This window comes from Nerophis ophidion, linkage group LG08 (genome assembly GCF_033978795.1).
Source record: "Nerophis ophidion isolate RoL-2023_Sa linkage group LG08, RoL_Noph_v1.0, whole genome shotgun sequence".
In the NCBI taxonomy this organism is placed as follows: domain Eukaryota; kingdom Metazoa; phylum Chordata; class Actinopteri; order Syngnathiformes; family Syngnathidae; genus Nerophis; species Nerophis ophidion.
In genome coordinates this window covers 5,182,006-5,202,466 of record NC_084618.1, presented here as the reverse complement: position 1 = coordinate 5,202,466, position 20,461 = coordinate 5,182,006, and the positions used below count along the sequence as shown (strand labels likewise).

The 20,461-nt window shown below is 34.3% G+C and overlaps 1 pseudogene; it reads left to right on the top strand.

The window, feature by feature from the left end:
• LOC133557227 (proteasome activator complex subunit 4B-like) overlaps positions 1-20,461 on the top strand; it is a 199,170-nt pseudogene that overhangs the window by 16,908 nt on the left and 161,801 nt on the right.

The window sequence follows — 20,461 nt, the reverse complement described above, 5'->3', positions numbered from 1 at the left end:
GATCTTTGACTATAGTTTGTTTGGAGTAGGTCATAAACACAGAAGAGTGCTCCTGGCATATAGATGATCTTTAGTTATACACAATATTTAGACAATTTTTTTGTTTTTGTTTTGCAGTAGGTCCTTCAAAACAGTGTTCCTGTCACATATTCTATATAAATAATCTTTGGTATAATTTGTGACCTGATTTCTGACTTTTAGCAATTTTGTGAAAGTTTCATCCCTTGTCCTATCAAATAGAGGATCTTTGAGGAGTATTTTCCTGGAGTATTTACAATCTTTTGTCTGTTTTTTGCAGTAGGTCCTTTTTAAGCAGCAGAGTGTGTCTCTCGCATATAAATAATTTTTGGTATAATTTGTGAATTGATTTCTGAAAGTTTCATCCCATGTCCGATCAATTAGAGGATCTTTGACTATAGTTTGTTTGGAGTAGGTCATAAACACAGAAGAGCGCTCCTGGCATATAGAGGATCTTTAGCTATAAACAATATTTAGCCAATTTTTGTTTTGTTTTTTTGCAGTAGGTCCAATAAAGCAGCCCAGCATTCCTGTCGTATGTGTAAAGGATCTTTGACCAGTATTCTTACAGTAGGTCATTAAAAACAGCAGTGGGGTACTGTCACATAGAGGATCTTTGACTCATTTGACTTTTTTGGCAGTGGGAAGAGAAAAACAGCATAACACTTCTGTCAAATAGAGGATCTTTGAGGAGTTTTTCTGGAGTATTTACAATCTTTTGCCTGTTTTTTGCAGTAGGTCCTATAGAGCAGCAGAGTGTTCCTCTCACATATAAATAAACTTTGGTATAATTTGTGAATTGATTTCTGAAAGTTTCATCCCTTGTGCGATCAAATAGAGGATCTTTGACTATAGTTTGTTTGGAGTAGGTCATAAACACAGAAGAGCGCTCCTGGCATATAGATGATCTTTAGTTATACACAATATTTAGCCAATTTTTTGGTTTTTGTTTTGCAGTAGGTCCTTCAAAACAGTGTTCCTGTCACATATTCTATATAAATAATCTTTGGTTTAATTTGTGACCTGATTTCTGACTTTTAGCAATTTTGTGAAAGTTTCATCCCTTGTCCTATCAAATAGAGGATCTTTGAGGAGTATTTTCCTGGAGTATTTACAATCTTTGGCCTGTATCTTTGCAGTAGGTCCTTTTTAAGCAGCAGAGTGTGTCTCTCGCATATAAATAATTTTTGGTATAATTTGTGAATTGATTTCTGAACGTTTCATCCCATGTCCGATCAATTAGAGGATATTTGACTATAGTTTGTTTGGAGTAGGTCATAAACACAGAAGAGTGCTCCTGGCATATAGATGATCTTTAGCTATAAACAATATTTAGCCAATTTTTGTTTTGTTTTTTTGCAGTAGGTCCAATAAAGCAGCCCAGCATTCCTGTCGTATGTGTAAAGGATCTTTGACCAGTATTCTTGCAGTAGGTCATTAAAAACAGCAGTGGGGTACTGTCACATAGAGGATCTTTGACTCGTTTGACTTTTTTTGGTGGTGGGAAGTGAAAAGCAGAAAAATACTTATGCCAAATAGAGGATCTTTGAGGAGTGTTTTCTGGAGTATTTACAATCTTTTGCCTGTTTTTTGCAGTAGGTCCTATAAAGCAGCAATTTTCCTCTCGCATATAAATAATCTTTGGCATACTTTGTGAATTAATTTCTGACTTTTAGCAATTTCGTGAAAATTTCATCCCTTGTCCTATCAAATAAAAGATCTTTGACTATAGTTTGTTTTTTTGAGTAGGTCATAAACACAAGAGTTCTCCTGGCATAAAGAGGATATTTAACTATATACAATCTTTTGCCAATTTTTGTTTTGTTTTTTTGCAGTAGGTCCAATAAAGCAGCCCAGCATTCCTGTCGTATGTGTAAATGATCTTTGACCAGTATTCTTGCAGTAGGTCATTAAAAACAGCAGTGGCTTACTGTCACATAGAGGATCTTTGACTCGTTTGACTTTTTTTGGTAGTGGGAAGTGAAAAACAGAAAAATACTTCTGTCAAATAGAGGATCTTTGACCAGGGTTTTTCTGGAGTATTTACAATCTTTTGCCTGTTTTTGCAGTAGGTCCTATAGAGCAGCAATTTTTCTCTCGCATATAAATAATCTTTGGTATAGTTTGTGAATTAATTTCTGACTTTTAGCAATTTCGTGAAAATTTCATCCCTTGTCCTATCAAATACAAGATCTTTGACTATAGTTTGTTTTTTTGAGTAGGTCATAAACACAAGAGTTCTCCTGGCATATAGAGGATCTTTAACTATATAAAATCTTTTGCCAATTTTTGTTTTGTTTTTTTGCAGTAGGTCCAATAAAGCAGCCCAGCATTCCTGTTGTATGTGTAAAGGATATTTGACCAGTATTCTTGCAGTAGGTCATTAAAAACAGCAGTGGGGTACGGTCACATAGAGGATCTTTGAGTTTTTCGGGAGTATTTACAATCTTTTGTCTGTTTTTTGCAGTAGGTCCTTTAAAGCAGCAGAGTGTTCTTCTCACATATAAATAAACTTTGGTATAATTTGTGAATTGATTTCTGAAAGTTTCGTCTCTTGTCCGATCAAATAGAGGATCTTTGACTATAGTTTGTTTGGAGTAGGTCATAAACACAGAAGAGCGCTCCTGGCATATAGAGGATCTTTAGTTATACACAATATTTAGCCAATTTTTTTGTTTTTGTTTTGCAGTAGGTCCTTCAAAACAGTGTTCCTGTCACATATTCTATATAAATAATCTTTGGTATAATTTGTGACCTGATTTCTGACTTTTAGCAATTTTGTGAAAGTTTCATCCCTTGTCCTATCAAATAGAGGATCTTTGAGGAGTATTTTCCTGGAGTATTTACAATCTTTGGCCTGTTTCATTGCAGTAGGTCCTTTTTAAGCAGCAGAGTGTGTCTCTCGCATATAAATAATTTTTGGTATAATTTGTGAATTGATTTCTGAACGTTTCATCCCATGTCCGATCAATTAGAGGATCTTTGACTATAGTTTGTTTGGAGTAGGTCATGAACACAGAAGAGTGCTCCTGGCATATAGATGATCTTTAGCTATAAACAATATTTAGCCAATTTTTGTTTTGTTTTTTTGCAGTAGGTCCAATAAAGCAGCCCAGCATTCCTGTCGTATGTGTAAAGGATCTTTGACCAGTATTCTTGCAGTAGGTCATTAAAAACAGCAGTGGGGTGCTGTCACATAGAGGATCTTTGACTTGTTTGACTTTTTTTGGTGGTGGGAAGTGAAAAACAGAAAAATACTTCTGTCAAATAGAGGATCTTTGAGGATTGTTTTCTGGAGTATTTACAGTCTTTTGCCTGTTTTTGCAGTAGGTCCAATAAAGCAGCCCAGCATTCCTGTCATATGTGTAAAGGATCTTTGACCAGTATTCTTGTAGTAGGTCATTAAAAACAGCAGTGGGGTACTGTCACATAGAGGATCTTTGACTCGTTTGACTTTTTTTGGCGGTGGGAAGTGAAAAACAGAAAAATACTTCTGTCAAATAGAGGATCTTTGAGGAGTGTTTTCTGGAGTATTTACAATCTTTTGCCTGTTTTTGCAGTAGGTCCTATAAAGCAGCAATTTTCCTCTCGCATATAAATAATCTTTGGTATACTTTGTGAATTAATTTCTGACTTTTAGCAATTTCGTGAAAATTTCATCCCTTGTCCTATCAAATAAAAGATCTTTGACTATAGTTTTTTTTTTTTTGAGTAGGTCATAAACATGAGTTCTCCTGGCATATAGAGGATCTTTAACTATATACAATGTTTTGCCAATTTTTTTTTTTTTTTTGCAGTAGGTCCAATAAAGCAGCCCAGCATTCCTTTCGTATGTGTAAAGGATCTTTGACCAGTATTCTTGCAGTAGGTCATTAAAAACAGCAGTGGGGTACTGTCACATAGAGGATCTTTGACTCATTTGACTTTTTTGGCAGTGGGAAGTGAAAAACAGCAAAACACTTCTGTCAAATAGAGGATCTTTGAGGAGTTTTTCTGGAGTATTTACAATCTTTTGCTTGTTTTTTCAACAGGTCCTGTCGGGTCTTTGATTTAAGTTGTGAATCGATTTCTGAGTTTTAGCAATTTGGTGAAAGTTTAATACCCAGCCTCGCATAAGAATAATAGAGAAGTGCGAAAACATTTCAGTTGAACAACCCCGGTTTGGAGAGAGAGCGGGGCAGAAGGAAAGTGTCTGGGAATGTTCTACTTGGACATCAATACACATAACTCGCATCCTGTCAGCACTTTTTTTCCGATATCCTACCCCCCCCCCCTTTGAAAAAAATGACATCACTGGCGAAATTGTTGGTAAAAATGATCATGTATGGATTAGAAGAAAAAAAAACATCCACTTCCATGGGGATCATCTCGTCTTTTCCTTTCCCGCTCTCCTGCTGAGTCAAAGATGCATCATCATCATCATCCTGAATAATTTCTTCCATCAGTGCACAGATGTGCGCACACATGCTTGAATGCAATTGTGCCCATGCCAACACACACTCACACACACACACAATTCTGATAAATGCTCTATTTACATTTTGATGAGGTATTTATTTACACACTCCTAATCAATTATTCAGTCAATTAGCAGTAAGGCTGGAGTCCAGGGTGTCTAAAAGTGTTCCACTGGGAGCCGCACGCTGACAAAATGAAAGAATGTGGGGCACCACTTTAATACATTTTGTCAGCAACTCCATGTACATCATTGTATGCTAAACCAGGGGTCAGCAACCCACATGCGGCTCTTTAGTGCCACACAAGTGGCTCCCTAGAGCATTTTTTAAAAATGATTGAAAATGGACTAAGCTGGGGGCGGGGGAATACAAATAAACGCAACAGTTTGTTTACATGTAAAATCTTCCACTCTTGTCTCGTTTTGTCCACCAAACGTTTTATACTGTGCGTGAATGCACAAAGGTGCACTTTGTTGATGTTACTGACTTGATAGAGTACTAATCAGGCACGTTTGGTCACTGCATGACTGCAAGGTAATCTATGCTAACATGCTTTTTTTGGCTCTCACTGGATCGGTTTGCAGCCGAGTGTGAAGCGACCGGAATGAGAATCAGCACCTCCAAGTCTGAGTCCATGGTTCTCGCCCGGAAAAGGGTGGAATGCCATCTCCGGGTTGGGGAGGAGACCCTGCCCCAAGTGGAGGAGTTCAAGTACCTAGGAGTCTTGTTCACGAGTGGGGGGAAGAGTGGATCGTGAGATCGACAGGCGGATCGGTGCGGCGTCTTCAGTAATGCGGACGATGTATTGATCCGTTGTGGTGAAGAAGGAGCTGAGCCGGAAGGCAAAGCTCTCAATTTACCGGTCGATCTACGTTCCCATCCTCACCTATGGTCATGAGCTTTGGGTCATGACCGAAAGGATAAGATCACGGGTACAAACGGCCGAAATGAGTTTCCTCCGCCGTGTGGCGGGTCTCTCCCTTAGAGATAGGGTGAAAAGCTCTGCCATCCGGGTGGAGCTCTACGTAAAGCCGCTGCTCCTCCACATCGAGAGGAGCCAGATGAGGTGGTTCGGGCATCTGGTCAGGATGCCACCCGAACGCCTCCCTAGGGAGGTGTTTAGGGCACGTCCAACCGGTAGGAGGCCACGGGGAAGACCCAGGACACGTTGGGAAGACTATGTCTCCCGGCTGGCCTGGGAACGCCTCGGGATCCCCCGGGAAGAGCTAGACGAAGTGGCTGGAGATAGGGAAGTCTGGGCTTCCCTGCTTAGGCTGCTGCCCCCGCGACCCGACCTCGGATAAGCGGAAGATGATGGATGGATGGATGGATGTACATATTGCATCAATATGCCTCATTAATAGGTATATTTGAGCTCAATGGGAGTACACGTAACCCTGGGGGTACTTAAAGGTATGCCAAGTGGTACGTGAGATTTAGAAAAAAACGTATGTCGTTTCGGCTTCAAACTCGCACAGGAGAGAGATTGAACCCTTCTGATTAAGAGTATAGAACAGAGTTTTGATTACTGCTCCGGTTTTGATTTTATGCGCCTTCAAAGAACCCCTGCGCAAAGTTTCCTAAAAAAAAAGGCATTTTTGCCTCTTTGAGCTGTAATTTGACCCCCTTTAAATGCTTCAAAGTACAAGTTAAAGCTCTACTATGCTAAGCGAAAGCCATTTTTCAACAACATCCAGAAACGTCGATCTGTAATTTGACCCCCTTAACATGCTTCAAAACTCACCAAATTTTACACACACATCAGGACTGGCGAAAACTGCCATCTAGTAAAAAATGAAACCTCCAAAGTCAAAATTGCGCTCTAGCGTCCCCTAGGAAAAAACCCAGACAAAACTGCTCGTAACTTCTGTTAGGAATGTCGTAGAGACATGAAACAAAAACCTCTATGTAGGTCTGACTTAGACCACGGCTTGGCAGCGGCCAAAGGCGGACCCGACCAACGCTGCTTGCAGCTTTAATTTTTTATTGAGTCACTTGTTTAGTTTTTAGTTATTTTTATATCTTTTTTTCCAATTAGTTCAAGAAAGACCACTAAAAATGAGCAATAATTTGCACTGTTATACAATTTAATAAATCAGAAACTGATGACATAGTGCTGTATTTTACTTCTTTAGCTTTTTTTTTTTCAACCAAAAATGCTTTTGGTTGAAAATACTTGAATTAAAAAAATGTTCATCACTGAAAAAAGGTTGAGAACCACTGCCCTAGAGCATTTTTAAAAAAAGTATTGAAAATGGAAAAAGATTGGGTGCACTTTGTTGTATGATGTCACTAAGATGACATATCAAAACAAAACTAAAGTGTACTTTTTGTACAGAACGCCACTACAATATTTGAAAACAAATAAAATGCAATTTTGTGCATGATGTCACACAAGATATTTCAATAACTGTCAAATAAAAATGGGCTGCATAATAGGAAATCAAATCGTTATCTCCTTATATTCACTATTTTTTTCATACGGTGTTGAAGTGGAAATTGTTGCCCCGGCATTTTGTTGGCGTGGCACCGAATGGAGATGTTGACATGCGGAGTAAGCACTCTTCATTCTCTAGCAGGTGACTTTTCAATTGATGCTACACATTAGCAGTGATGCTAGTCTTTGTAGCAACAATTTTGCCCCACACTTGACAAATTACCGTTGTCTGTCCGACAAATTTCCACTTGAAGCCAAACCTCCGCCAGACGATGGACCCCCTGCTGTTTTTCCTGGGAATTAATTCTTCCTTCATTTGTTACCAGATTGGCACTTTCTCTTTCTCGTATTACCACTCGCACCACAGCTAACGTTACCCATGCTGCTACCTCTCTGCCCTTCGAGGGGTGCGCTTGCTGTCTGTGAGAAGGAGAGACAAGAGTGGGAAGAGCCTGTAGTCCAGGGGTCACCAACACCAGGTAGCCCGTAAGGACCAGATGAGTCGCCCGCTGGCCTGTTCTAAAAATAGCTCAAATAGCAGCACTTACCAGTGAGCTGCCTCTATTTTTTTAAATTGTATTTATTCACTAGCAAGCTGGTCTCGCTTTGCTCGACATTTTTAATTCTAAGAGAGACAAAACTCAAATAGAATTTGAAAACCCAAATAAATATTTTAAAGACTTGGTCTTCACTTGTTTGAATAAATTCATTTATCTTTTTACTTTGCTTCTTATAACTTTCAGAAAGACAATTTTAGAGAAAAAATACAACCTTAAAAATGATTTTAGGATTTTTAAACACATATACCTTTTTATCTTTTAAATTCCTTCCTCTTCTTTCCTGACAATTTAAATCAATGTTCAAGTAAATTTTTAATTTTTTATTGTAAAGAATAATAAATACATTTTAATTTAACTCTTCATTTTAGCTTCTGTTTTTTTGACGAAGAATACTTGTGAAATATTTCTTCAAACTTATGATTAAAATTAAAAAAAATATATTCTGGCAAATCTAGAAAATCTGTAGAATCAAATTTAAATCTTATTTCAAAGTCTTTTGAATTTCTTTAAAAAAAATTTGTTCTGGAAAATCTAGAAGAAATAATGATGTGTCTTTGTTAGAAATATAGCTTGGTCCAATTTGTTATATATTCTAACAAAGTGCAGATTGGATTTTAACCTATTTAAAACATGTCATCAAAATTCTAAAATTAATCTTAATCAGGAAAAATGACTGATGTTCCATAAATTCTTTTTTTTTAATTTTTTCCAAAAAGATTCGAATTACAGTAGCAAGTATTTCTCCATTTTTTTCGGTTGAATTTTGAATTTTAAAGAGTCGAAATTGAAGATAAAATATGTTTCAGAATTAAAAAAATTTTTTTCATGTTTTTTCCTCTTCTAAACAATTCAATTAAGTGTTTTTCCATCCTTTCTGCTCTACAAAAAACCTTCCGTAAAAGGAAAAAAAATGTACAACGGAATGACAGGCAAAGATACCCACTTTTTATATATATATATATGTATACACATATATATATATATATATAGATTTATTTATTAAAAGTAAATAGAGCAAATAGGCTATTTCTGGCAATTTATGTAAGTGTGTATCAAACTGGTAGCCCTTCACATTAATCAGTACCCAAGAAGTAGCTCTTGGTTTCAAAAAGGTTGGTGACCCCTGTTGTGGTGTAATACAGTCATTTTCTATATCGCACAGAGACAAACTCGCGATATATTGAGTGTATCAATATATCGCCCAGCCCTTGTTGGATGCCCTTGTCCTAGACCAGGTGTGCCCATTACGTCGATCGCGAGCTACCAGTCGACCGCGGCGGGTGTGTCAGTCGATCTCCAGCCAGGCTTTAAAAAAAAATAGACCTAAAAATGAGTGATCATCAATCTTCACCAAGACGTCACTTAAATGACATTCACGGTACCGGAGGGTCTTGTGAGATGACGCTGGCTGCTGCAAGATCATTATTATGAAAATATGACCGAGAGGAAGGCGAGAAACACTTTTTATTTCAACAGACTCTCGCGCCGTACCTTCCGTCAAAACTCTAAAGGCCGACTGCACATTTCCTATCTTCACAATAAAAGCCCTGCTTCATGCTACCTGCGCTAACTAAATACAGAGTCTCGGAAAACTGGCGTGCACAAGCGATCCCTCAGAAAGCTGGCGTGCACATCACTTGTGCACGCCAGCTTTCCGAGACTCTTATTTTGTTAGCGCAGGTAGCATGAAGCAGGGCTTTTATTGTGAAGATAGGAAATGTGCAGTCGGCCTTTAGAGTTTTGACGGAAGGGACGGCGCGAAAGTCTGTTGAAATAAAAAGTGTTTCTCGCCTTCCTCTCTGTCATTTTTTCATAATAATGAACTGGCAGCAGCCAGCGTCATCTCACAAGACCCTCGGGTGCCGTGAATGTCAATCAAGCAAGCTACGGAATTTGCCGCCAATGTTTTTCTTGTAAAGTGTATGGAAGCTGGATGAATTAGATGCCAAAAACCAACCACTTTCATGTGGTATTGTACAGAAAGGACAACTTTTTTTCTCCTCCATTTGAAAATGTGGGCGTTATCATCATTACTGTCTGATTCCAATCAATGCAAGTCATCAGAATCAGGTAATACACCAACTTATATTCTTGTCTTTGTGAAAGAAAGACATCTATATGTGTTACCCATGCTTGTATTATCATTAAACACATTTAACTTGTTTACAAAAATGTCTCTTTCATAAATAAATAAATATAAATGATATATATAAATGAGGTAGATCCCCTCGAGTTGGTCAATTGAAAAGTAGCTCGCCTGCAGAAAAAGTGTGGGCACCCCTGTCCTAGAAGGTCTTCCCAAGTTCCGGAGTACACAACATAAAGGGCCACGTTGTTGCAATCATGCAAAACTCTAAAATCCTCCACAAGACCAGACTGTATGCAGGGTTCTAAGCGTGTTGTGTTCAGAGAATTATGCGGGCTTAAGGTAAAAGGATTTACCCAGAAGGCACCATAAGGAACTCGAGAAAGGAGAAGGTTGAGGCGATAGATGCCGTATAGATCTACTTTTCAGATTACCAGGGAGAAGGGCTGGAGATTGGCAGCCCGATGAAGCCATGAACACAGAAATGTTCTAAAAATGCTTTGAGAAGTTTGAGAAAACTTTGATTGTTTTGATGCCTCGGACTCTCAGCACCGCATCGACCTGAAAGGAGCTCAGGGATTCAAAACAATCAGTTAACGGCTGCTTAGTTTTGTATAGATAGATGGCTAGATTGGTTTACCCAGTCAGAGTCAGTTCCAGGTCAGTAGAACAGCAGAGAGACCATAATCCAGTTCCAGATCCTAATATTCTAGGGATTAGCCTGCTAACACGCACACTCGGCCTTCTGGGATTTGTAGTCCAGAATACTGCAGCATTTTCTACTCTGGATATCAGAATGTTTACAAACAAGTTTTGTTTTTTTTGGTTCGGTACAAAAATTGATAATGTCGACTCCAGGGTAAACATCCACAAATATCGGTCCTCCATTCTCAAATTACTATAATGGGTGCCATCTTGTAGTCCTTATACACACACCATAGTAATACTTGTATCTCCGACTACGGTAACCCTAATGGGCCGACAATCCATCAAGCGGTGCGGCTTCAAAGTCATACTAAAACGTTTTGACACATTTTCGAGTGCCGTGTGTAATGTTATTTGTTTTCAATGGAACATTTGAAGTTTACTGGCGTCATATTGCAGTCTACTTGTGTGACTACCATCTACTGGTCGGATTTATCATTACTCCATGTACCAAATAAAATAGCTTCAAGGTCGGTAAGCACAACCAGAGAGACCGTAATCCAGTTCCAGATCCTAATATTCTAGAGATTAGCCTGCTAACACGCACACTCGGCCTTCTGGGATTTGTAGTCCAGAATACTGCAGCATTTTCTACTCTGGATATCAGAATGTTTACAAACAAGTTTTTAGTTTTTTTTTGGTTCGGTACAAATATTGATAATGTCGACTCCAGGGTAAACATCCACAAATATCGGTCCTCGATTCTCCAATTAATATAATGGGTGCCATTTTGCAGTCCTTATACACACACCATAGTAATACTTGTATCTCCGACTACGGTAACCCTAAAGGGCCGACAATCCATCAAGCGGTGCGGCTTCAAAGTCATACTAAAACGTTTTGACAAATTTTCGAGTGCCGTGTGTAATGTTATTTGTTTTCAATGGAACATTTGAAGTTTACTGGCGTCATATTGCAGTCTACTTGTGTGACTACCATCTACTGGTCGGATTTATCATTACTCCATGTACCAAAAAAAATAGCTTCAAGGTCGGTACGCACAACCAGAGAGACCGTAATCCAGTTCCAGATCCTAATATTCTAGGGATTAGCCTGCTAACACGCACACTCGGCCTTCTGGGATTTGTAGTCCAGAATACTGCAGCATTTTCTACTCTGGATATCAGAATGCTTACAAACAAGTTTTTTGTTTTTTTTTGGGTTCGGTACAAATATTGATATTTGGAATCCAGGGTAAACATCCACAAATATCGGTCCTGGATTCTCAAATTAATATAATGGGTGCTATTTTGCAGTCCTTATACACACACCATAGTAATACTTGTATCTCCGACTACGGTAACCCTAATGGGCCGACAATCCATCAAGCGGTGCGGCTTCAAAGTCATACTAAAACGTTTTGACAAATTTTCGAGTGCCGTGTGTAATGTTATTTGTTTTCAATGGAACATTTGAAGTTTACTGGCGTCATATTGCAGTCTACATGTGTGACTACCATCTACTGGTCGGATTTATCAGTACTCCATGTACTAAATAAAATAGCTTCGAGGTCGGTAAACACAACCAGAGAGACCGTAATCCAGTTCCAGATCCTAATATTCTAGAGATTAGCCCGCTAACACGCACACTCGGCCTTCTGCGATTTGTAGTCCAGAATACTGCAGCATTTTCTACTCTGGATATCAGAATGTTTACAAACAAGTTTTTTTGTTTTTTTTTGGTTCGGTACAAATATTGATAATGTCGACTCCAGGGTAAACATCCACAAATATCGGTCCTCGATTCTCAAATTAATATAATGGTGGCCATTTTGCAGTCCTTATACACACACTATAGTAATACTTGTATCTCCGACTACGGTAACCCCAATGGGCCGACAATCCATCAAGCGGTACGGCTACTAAAACGTTTTGACAAATTTTTGAGTGCCGTGTGTAATGTTATTTGTTTTCAATGGAACATTTAAAGTTTTGGCGTTTACTGGCGTCATATTGCAGTCTACATGTGTGACTACCATCTACTGGTCGGATTTATCATTACTCCATGTACCAAATAAAATAGCTTCAAGGTCGGTAAGCACAACCAGAGACCGTAATCCAGTTCCAGATCCTAATATTCTAGGGATTAGCCTGCTAACACGCACACTCGGTCTTCTGGGATTTGTAGTCCAGAATACTGCAGCATTTTCTACTCTGGATATCAGAATGCTTTCAATTTTTTTTTTTTTTTTGGGTTCGGTACAAATATTGATATTTCGACTCCAGGGTAAACATCCACAAATATCGGTCCTCGATTCTCAAATGGTGGCCATTTTGCAGTCCTTATACACACACCATAGTAATACTTGTATCTCCGACTACGGTAACCCTAATGGGCCGACAATCCATCAAGCGGTACGGCTTCAAAGTCATACTAAAACGTTTTGACACATTTTCGAGTGCCGTGTGTAATGTTATTTGTTTTCAATGGAACATTTGAAGTTTTGGCGTTTACTGGCGTCATATTGCAGTCTACTTGTGTGACTACCATCTACTGGTCGGATTTATCATTACTCCATGTACCAAATAAAATAGCTTCAAGGTCGGTAAGCACAACCAGAGAGACCGTAATCCAGTTCCAGATCTTAATATTCTAGGGATTAGCCTGCTAACACTCACACTCGGCCTTCTGGGATTTGTAGTCCAGAATACTGCAGCATTTTCTACTCTGGATATCAGAATGTTTACAAACAAGTTTTTTTGTTTTTTTTGGTTCGGTACAAATATTGATATTTCGACTCCAGGGTAAACATCCACAAATATCGGTCCTCGATTCTCAAATTAATATAATGGGTGCCATTTTGCAGTCCTTATACACACACCATAGTAATACTTGTATCTCCGACTACGGTAACCCTAATGGGCCGACAATCCATCAAGCGGTGCGGCTTCAAAGTCATACTAAAACGTTTTGACAAATTTTCGAGTGCCGTGTGTAATGTTATTTGTTTTCAATGGAACATTTGAAGTTTTGGCGTTTACTGGCGTCATATTGCAGTCTACATGTGTGACTACCGGGCTTCACGGTGGCAGAGGGGTTAGTGCGTCTGCCTCACAATACGAAGGTCCTGCAGTCCTGGGTTCAAATCCAGGCTCGGGATCTTCCTGTGTGGAGTTTGCATGTTCTCCCCGTGAATGCGTGGGTTCCCTCCGGGTACTCCGGCTTCCTCCCACTTCCAAAGACATGCACCTGGGGATAGGTTGATTGGCAACACTAAATGGTCCCTAGTGTGTGAATGTTGTCTGTCTATCTGTGTTGGCCCTGCGATGAGGTGGCGACTTGTCCAGGGTGTACACCGCCTTCCGCCCGATTGTAGCTGAGATAGGCGCCAGCGACCCCAAAAAGGGAATAAGCGGTAGAAAATGGATTCCATATTTTAATGTTTTTTTTTGTTTTTTAAAAAAAATATTTTTAGAAAAAATTAACTGCGGGGCCAAAAAGAAAGTATGATATGCAATATTTTCCGCAAAAAATTGTTCAAAGTGAAATATTTGATGTGAAGTAATTGGAGCCTTAAATAGGTCCTTAATTCATTCCAATATTGATTTTAATTCATTATTTTTTTTAAGACTAAGACATCTTTCACGGCAGCTTTGTGTTTTTAGTCAATATTGCAACGTTTACCTCCATAAAATTTCAATTTTTTGCTCTTTGCTTCCACTTTATATATATATATATATATATATATATATATATATATATATATATATATATATATATATATATATATATATATATATATATATATATATATATATACAGTATATATATTTAGAAAAAAAATTAACTGCGGGGCCAAAAAGAAAGTATGATATGCAATATTTTCTCCCCAAAAATAATTCAAAGTGAAATATTTGATGTGAAGTAATTGGAGCCTTAAATAGGTCCTTAATTCATACCAATATTGATTCTAATTCATTATTTTTTTTAAAGACTAAAACAGCCTGCACGGCAGCTTTGTGTTTCTAGTCAATATTGCAACTTTTTCCTCAAAATTTAAATTGTTGTCTCTTCGATTCCACTTTTGAATGTTTTTGGGTTATTTTTAAATAACATTTTAGAAAAAATTAACTGCGGGGCCAAAATAAAAGTATGATATGCAATATTTTTTCCCCAAAAAAATATTTAAAAGTGAAATATTTGATGTGAAGTAATTGAAGCCTTAAATAGGTCCTTAATTCATACCAATATTGATTTTAATTCGTTATTTTTCTAAAGACTAAAACAGCCTCCACGACAACTTTGTGTTTTTAGTCAATATTGCAACTTTTACCTCATAAAATTTGAATTTTTGTGCTCTTCGATTCCATATTTTAATGTTTTTAAAAAAAAATATTTTTAGAAAAAATTAACTGCGGGGCCAAAAAGAAAGTATGATATGCAATATTTTCCGGCAAAAATTGTTCAAAGTGAAATTTTTGATGTGAAGTAATTGGAGCCTTAAATAGGTCCTTAATTCATACTAATATTGATTTTAATTAATTATTTTTAAAGACTAAAACAGCCTGCATGGCAGCTTTGTGTTTTTACTCAATATTGCAACTATTGCCTCATAAAAATTAAATTTTTTGCTCTTTGGTCCCACTTTTTAATGTTTTTTTAAATTAAAAAAAATATATATATATTTACAAAAAATTCATTGCATGCCCAAAAAATACCAAAAAATAATTCAAAGTGAAATATTTGATGTGAAGTAATTGAAGCCCTAAATAGGTCCTTAATTCATACCAATATTGATTTTAATTCACTATTTTTTGAAAGACTAAAACAGCCTGCACGGCAGCTTGGTGTTTTTAGTCAATATTGCAACTTTTACCTCATAAAATTTGAATTTTTGTGCTCTTCGATTCCATATTTTAATGTTTTTAAAAAAAAATATTTTTAGAAAAAATTAACTGCGGGGCCAAAAAAGAAGGTATGATATGCAATATTTTCCGGCAAAAATTGTTCAAAGTGAAATTTTTGATGTGAAGTAATTGAAGCCTTAAATAGGTCCTTAATTCATACTAATATTGATTCTAATTCATTATTTTTTTTAAGACTAAAACATCTTTCACGGCAGCTTTGTGTTTTTAGTCAATATTGCAACGTTTACCTCATAAAAATTTAATTTTTTGCTCTTTGGTCCCACTTTTAATGTTTTTTAAAATTGAAAAAAATATATATATATTTACAAAAAATTAATTGCACGCCCAAAAAATACCAAAAATTATTTATAAAGTGAAATATTTGATGTGAAGTAATTGGAGCCTTAAAAAGGTCCTTAATTCATACCAATATTGATTCTAATTCATTATTTTTTTTAAGACTAAAACATATGTCACGGCAGCTTTGTGTTTTTAGTCAATATTGCAATGTTTACCTCATAAAATTTCTATTTTTTGCTCTTTGATTCCACTTTATATATATATATATATATATATATATATATATATATATATATATATATATATATATATATATTTAGAAAAAAAATTTAACTGCGGGGCCAAAAAAAAGTATGATATGCAATATTTTCTCCCCAAAAATTATTCAAAGTGAAATATTTGATGTGAAGTAATTGAAGCCCTAAATAGGTCCTTAATTCATACTAATATTGATTTTAATTCATTATTTTTTAAAGACTAAAACAGCCTGCACGGCAGCTTTGTGTTTTTAGTCAATATTGCAACTTTTACCTCATAAAATTTGAATTTTTGTGCTCTTCGATTCCATATTTTAATGTTTTTAAAAAAATATATTTTTAGAAAAAATTAACTGCGGGGCCAAAAAAGAAGGTATGATATGCAATATTTTCCGGCAAAAATTGTTCAAAGTGAAATTTTTGATGTGAAGTAATTGAAGCCTTAAATAGGTCCTTAATTCATACTAATATTGATTCTAATTCATTATTTTTTTTAAGACTAAAACATCTTTCACGGCAGCTTTGTGTTTTTAGTCAATATTGCAACGTTTACCTCATAAAAATTTAATTTTTTGCTCTTTGGTCCCACTTTTAATGTTTTTTAAAATTGAAAAAAATATATATATATTTACAAAAAATTAATTGCACGCCCAAAAAATACCAAAAATTATTTCAAAGTGAAATATTTGATGTGAAGTAATTGGAGCCTTAAAAAGGTCCTTAATTCATACCAATATTGATTCTAATTCATTATTTTTTTTAAGACTAAAACATATGTCACGGCAGCTTTGTGTTTTTAGTCAATATTGCAATGTTTACCTCATAAAATTTCTATTTTTTGCTCTTTGATTCCACTTTATATATATATATATATATATATATATATATATATATATTTAGAAAAAAAATTTAACTGCGGGGCCAAAAAAAAGTATGATATGCAATATTTTCTCCCCAAAAATTATTCAAAGTGAAATATTTGATGTGAAGTAATTGAAGCCCTAAATAGGTCCTTAATTCATACTAATATTGATTTTAATTCATTATTTTTTAAAGACTAAAACAGCCTGCACGGCAGCTTTGTGTTTTTAGTCAATATTGCAACTTTTACCTCATAAAATTTGAATTTTTGTGCTCTTCGATTCCATATTTTAATGTTTTTAAAAAAAAATATTTTTAGAAAAAATTAACTGCGGGGCCAAAAAGAAAGTATGATATGCAATATTTTCCGGCAAAAATTGTTCAAAGTGAAATTTTTGATGTGAAGTAATTGAAGCCTTAAATAGGTCCTTAATTCATACTAATATTGATTCTAATTCATTATTTTTTTTAAGACTAAAACATCTTTCACGGCAGCTTTGTGTTTTTAGTCAATATTGCAACGTTTACCTCATAAAAATTTAATTTTTTGCTCTTTGGTCCCACTTTTAATGTTTTTTAAAATTGAAAAAAATATATATATATTTACAAAAAATTAATTGCACGCCCAAAAAATACCAAAAATTATTTATAAAGTGAAATATTTGATGTGAAGTAATTGGAGCCTTAAAAAGGTCCTTAATTCATACCAATATTGATTCTAATTCATTATTTTTTTTAAGACTAAAACATATGTCACGGCAGCTTTGTGTTTTTAGTCAATATTGCAATGTTTACCTCATAAAATTTCTATTTTTTGCTCTTTGATTCCACTTTATATATATATATATATATATATATATATATATATATATATATATATATATATATATATATTTAGAAAAAAAATTTAACTGCGGGGCCAAAAAAAAGTATGATATGCAATATTTTCTCCCCAAAAATTATTCAAAGTGAAATATTTGATGTGAAGTAATTGAAGCCCTAAATAGGTCCTTAATTCATACTAATATTGATTTTAATTCATTATTTTTTAAAGACTAAAACAGCCTGCACGGCAGCTTTGTGTTTTTAGTCAATATTGCAACTTTTACCTCATAAAATTTGAATTTTTGTGCTCTTCGATTCCATATTTTAATGTTTTTAAAAAAATATATTTTTAGAAAAAATTAACTGCGGGGCCAAAAAAGAAGGTATGATATGCAATATTTTCCGGCAAAAATTGTTCAAAGTGAAATTTTTGATGTGAAGTAATTGAAGCCTTAAATAGGTCCTTAATTCATACTAATATTGATTCTAATTCATTATTTTTTTTAAGACTAAAACATCTTTCACGGCAGCTTTGTGTTTTTAGTCAATATTGCAACGTTTACCTCATAAAAATTTAATTTTTTGCTCTTTGGTCCCACTTTTAATGTTTTTTAAAATTGAAAAAAATATATATATATTTACAAAAAATTAATTGCACGCCCAAAAAATACCAAAAATTATTTATAAAGTGAAATATTTGATGTGAAGTAATTGGAGCCTTAAAAAGGTCCTTAATTCATACCAATATTGATTCTAATTCATTATTTTTTTTAAGACTAAAACATATGTCACGGCAGCTTTGTGTTTTTAGTCAATATTGCAATGTTTACCTCATAAAATTTCTATTTTTTGCTCTTTGATTCCACTTTATATATATATATATATATATATATATATATATATATATATATATATATATATATATATATATATATATATATATATATATATATATTTAGAAAAAAAATTTAACTGCGGGGCCAAAAAAAAGTATGATATGCAATATTTTCTCCCCAAAAATTATTCAAAGTGAAATATTTGATGTGAAGTAATTGAAGCCCTAAATAGGTCCTTAATTCATACTAATATTGATTTTAATTCATTATTTTTTAAAGACTAAAACAGCCTGCACGGCAGCTTTGTGTTTTTAGTCAATATTGCAACTTTTACCTCATAAAATTTGAATTTTTGTGCTCTTCGATTCCATATTTTAATGTTTTTAAAAAAATATATTTTTAGAAAAAATTAACTGCGGGGCCAAAAAAGAAGGTATGATATGCAATATTTTCCGGCAAAAATTGTTCAAAGTGAAATTTTTGATGTGAAGTAATTGAAGCCTTAAATAGGTCCTTAATTCATACTAATATTGATTCTAATTCATTATTTTTTTTAAGACTAAAACATCTTTCACGGCAGCTTTGTGTTTTTAGTCAATATTGCAACGTTTACCTCATAAAAATTTAATTTTTTGCTCTTTGGTCCCACTTTTAATGTTTTTTAAAATTGAAAAAAATATATATATATTTACAAAAAATTAATTGCACGCCCAAAAAATACCAAAAATTATTTCAAAGTGAAATATTTGATGTGAAGTAATTGGAGCCTTAAAAAGGTCCTTAATTCATACCAATATTGATTCTAATTCATTATTTTTTTTAAGACTAAAACATATGTCACGGCAGCTTTGTGTTTTTAGTCAATATTGCAATGTTTACCTCATAAAATTTCTATTTTTTGCTCTTTGATTCCACTTTATATATATATATATATATATATATATATATATATATTTAGAAAAAAAATTTAACTGCGGGGCCAAAAAAAAGTATGATATGCAATATTTTCTCCCCAAAAATTATTCAAAGTGAAATATTTGATGTGAAGTAATTGAAGCCCTAAATAGGTCCTTAATTCATACTAATATTGATTTTAATTCATTATTTTTTAAAGACTAAAACAGCCTGCACGGCAGCTTTGTGTTTTTAGTCAATATTGCAACTTTTACCTCATAAAATTTGAATTTTTGTGCTCTTCGATTCCATATTTTAATGTTTTTAAAAAAAAATATTTTTAGAAAAAATTAACTGCGGGGCCAAAAAGAAAGTATGATATGCAATATTTTCCGGCAAAAATTGTTCAAAGTGAAATTTTTGATGTGAAGTAATTGAAGCCTTAAATAGGTCCTTAATTCATACTAATATTGATTCTAATTCATTATTTTTTTTAAGACTAAAACATCTTTCACGGCAGCTTTGTGTTTTTAGTCAATATTGCAACGTTTACCTCATAAAAATTTAATTTTTTGCTCTTTGGTCCCACTTTTAATGTTTTTTAAAATTGAAAAAAATATATATATATTTACAAAAAATTAATTGCACGCCCAAAAAATACCAAAAATTATTTATAAAGTGAAATATTTGATGTGAAGTAATTGGAGCCTTAAAAAGGTCCTTAATTCATACCAATATTGATTCTAATTCATTATTTTTTTTAAGACTAAAACATATGTCACGGCAGCTTTGTGTTTTTAGTCAATATTGCAATGTTTACCTCATAAAATTTCTATTTTTTGCTCTTTGATTCCACTTTATATATATATATATATATATATATATATATATATATATATATATATATATATATATATATATATATATATATTTAGAAAAAAAATTTAACTGCGGGGCCAAAAAAAAGTATGATATGCAATATTTTCTCCCCAAAAATTATTCAAAGTGAAATATTTGATGTGAAGTAATTGAAGCCCTAAATAGGTCCTTAATTCATACTAATATTGATTTTAATTCATTATTTTTTAAAGACTAAAACAGCCTGCACGGCAGCTTTGTGTTTTTAGTCAATATTGCAACTTTTACCTCATAAAATTTGAATTTTTGTGCTCTTCGATTCCATATTTTAATGTTTTTAAAAAAATATATTTTTAGAAAAAATTAACTGCGGGGCCAAAAAAGAAGGTATGATATGCAATATTTTCCGGCAAAAATTGTTCAAAGTGAAATTTTTGATGTGAAGTAATTGAAGCCTTAAATAGGTCCTTAATTCATACTAATATTGATTCTAATTCATTATTTTTTTTAAGACTAAAAC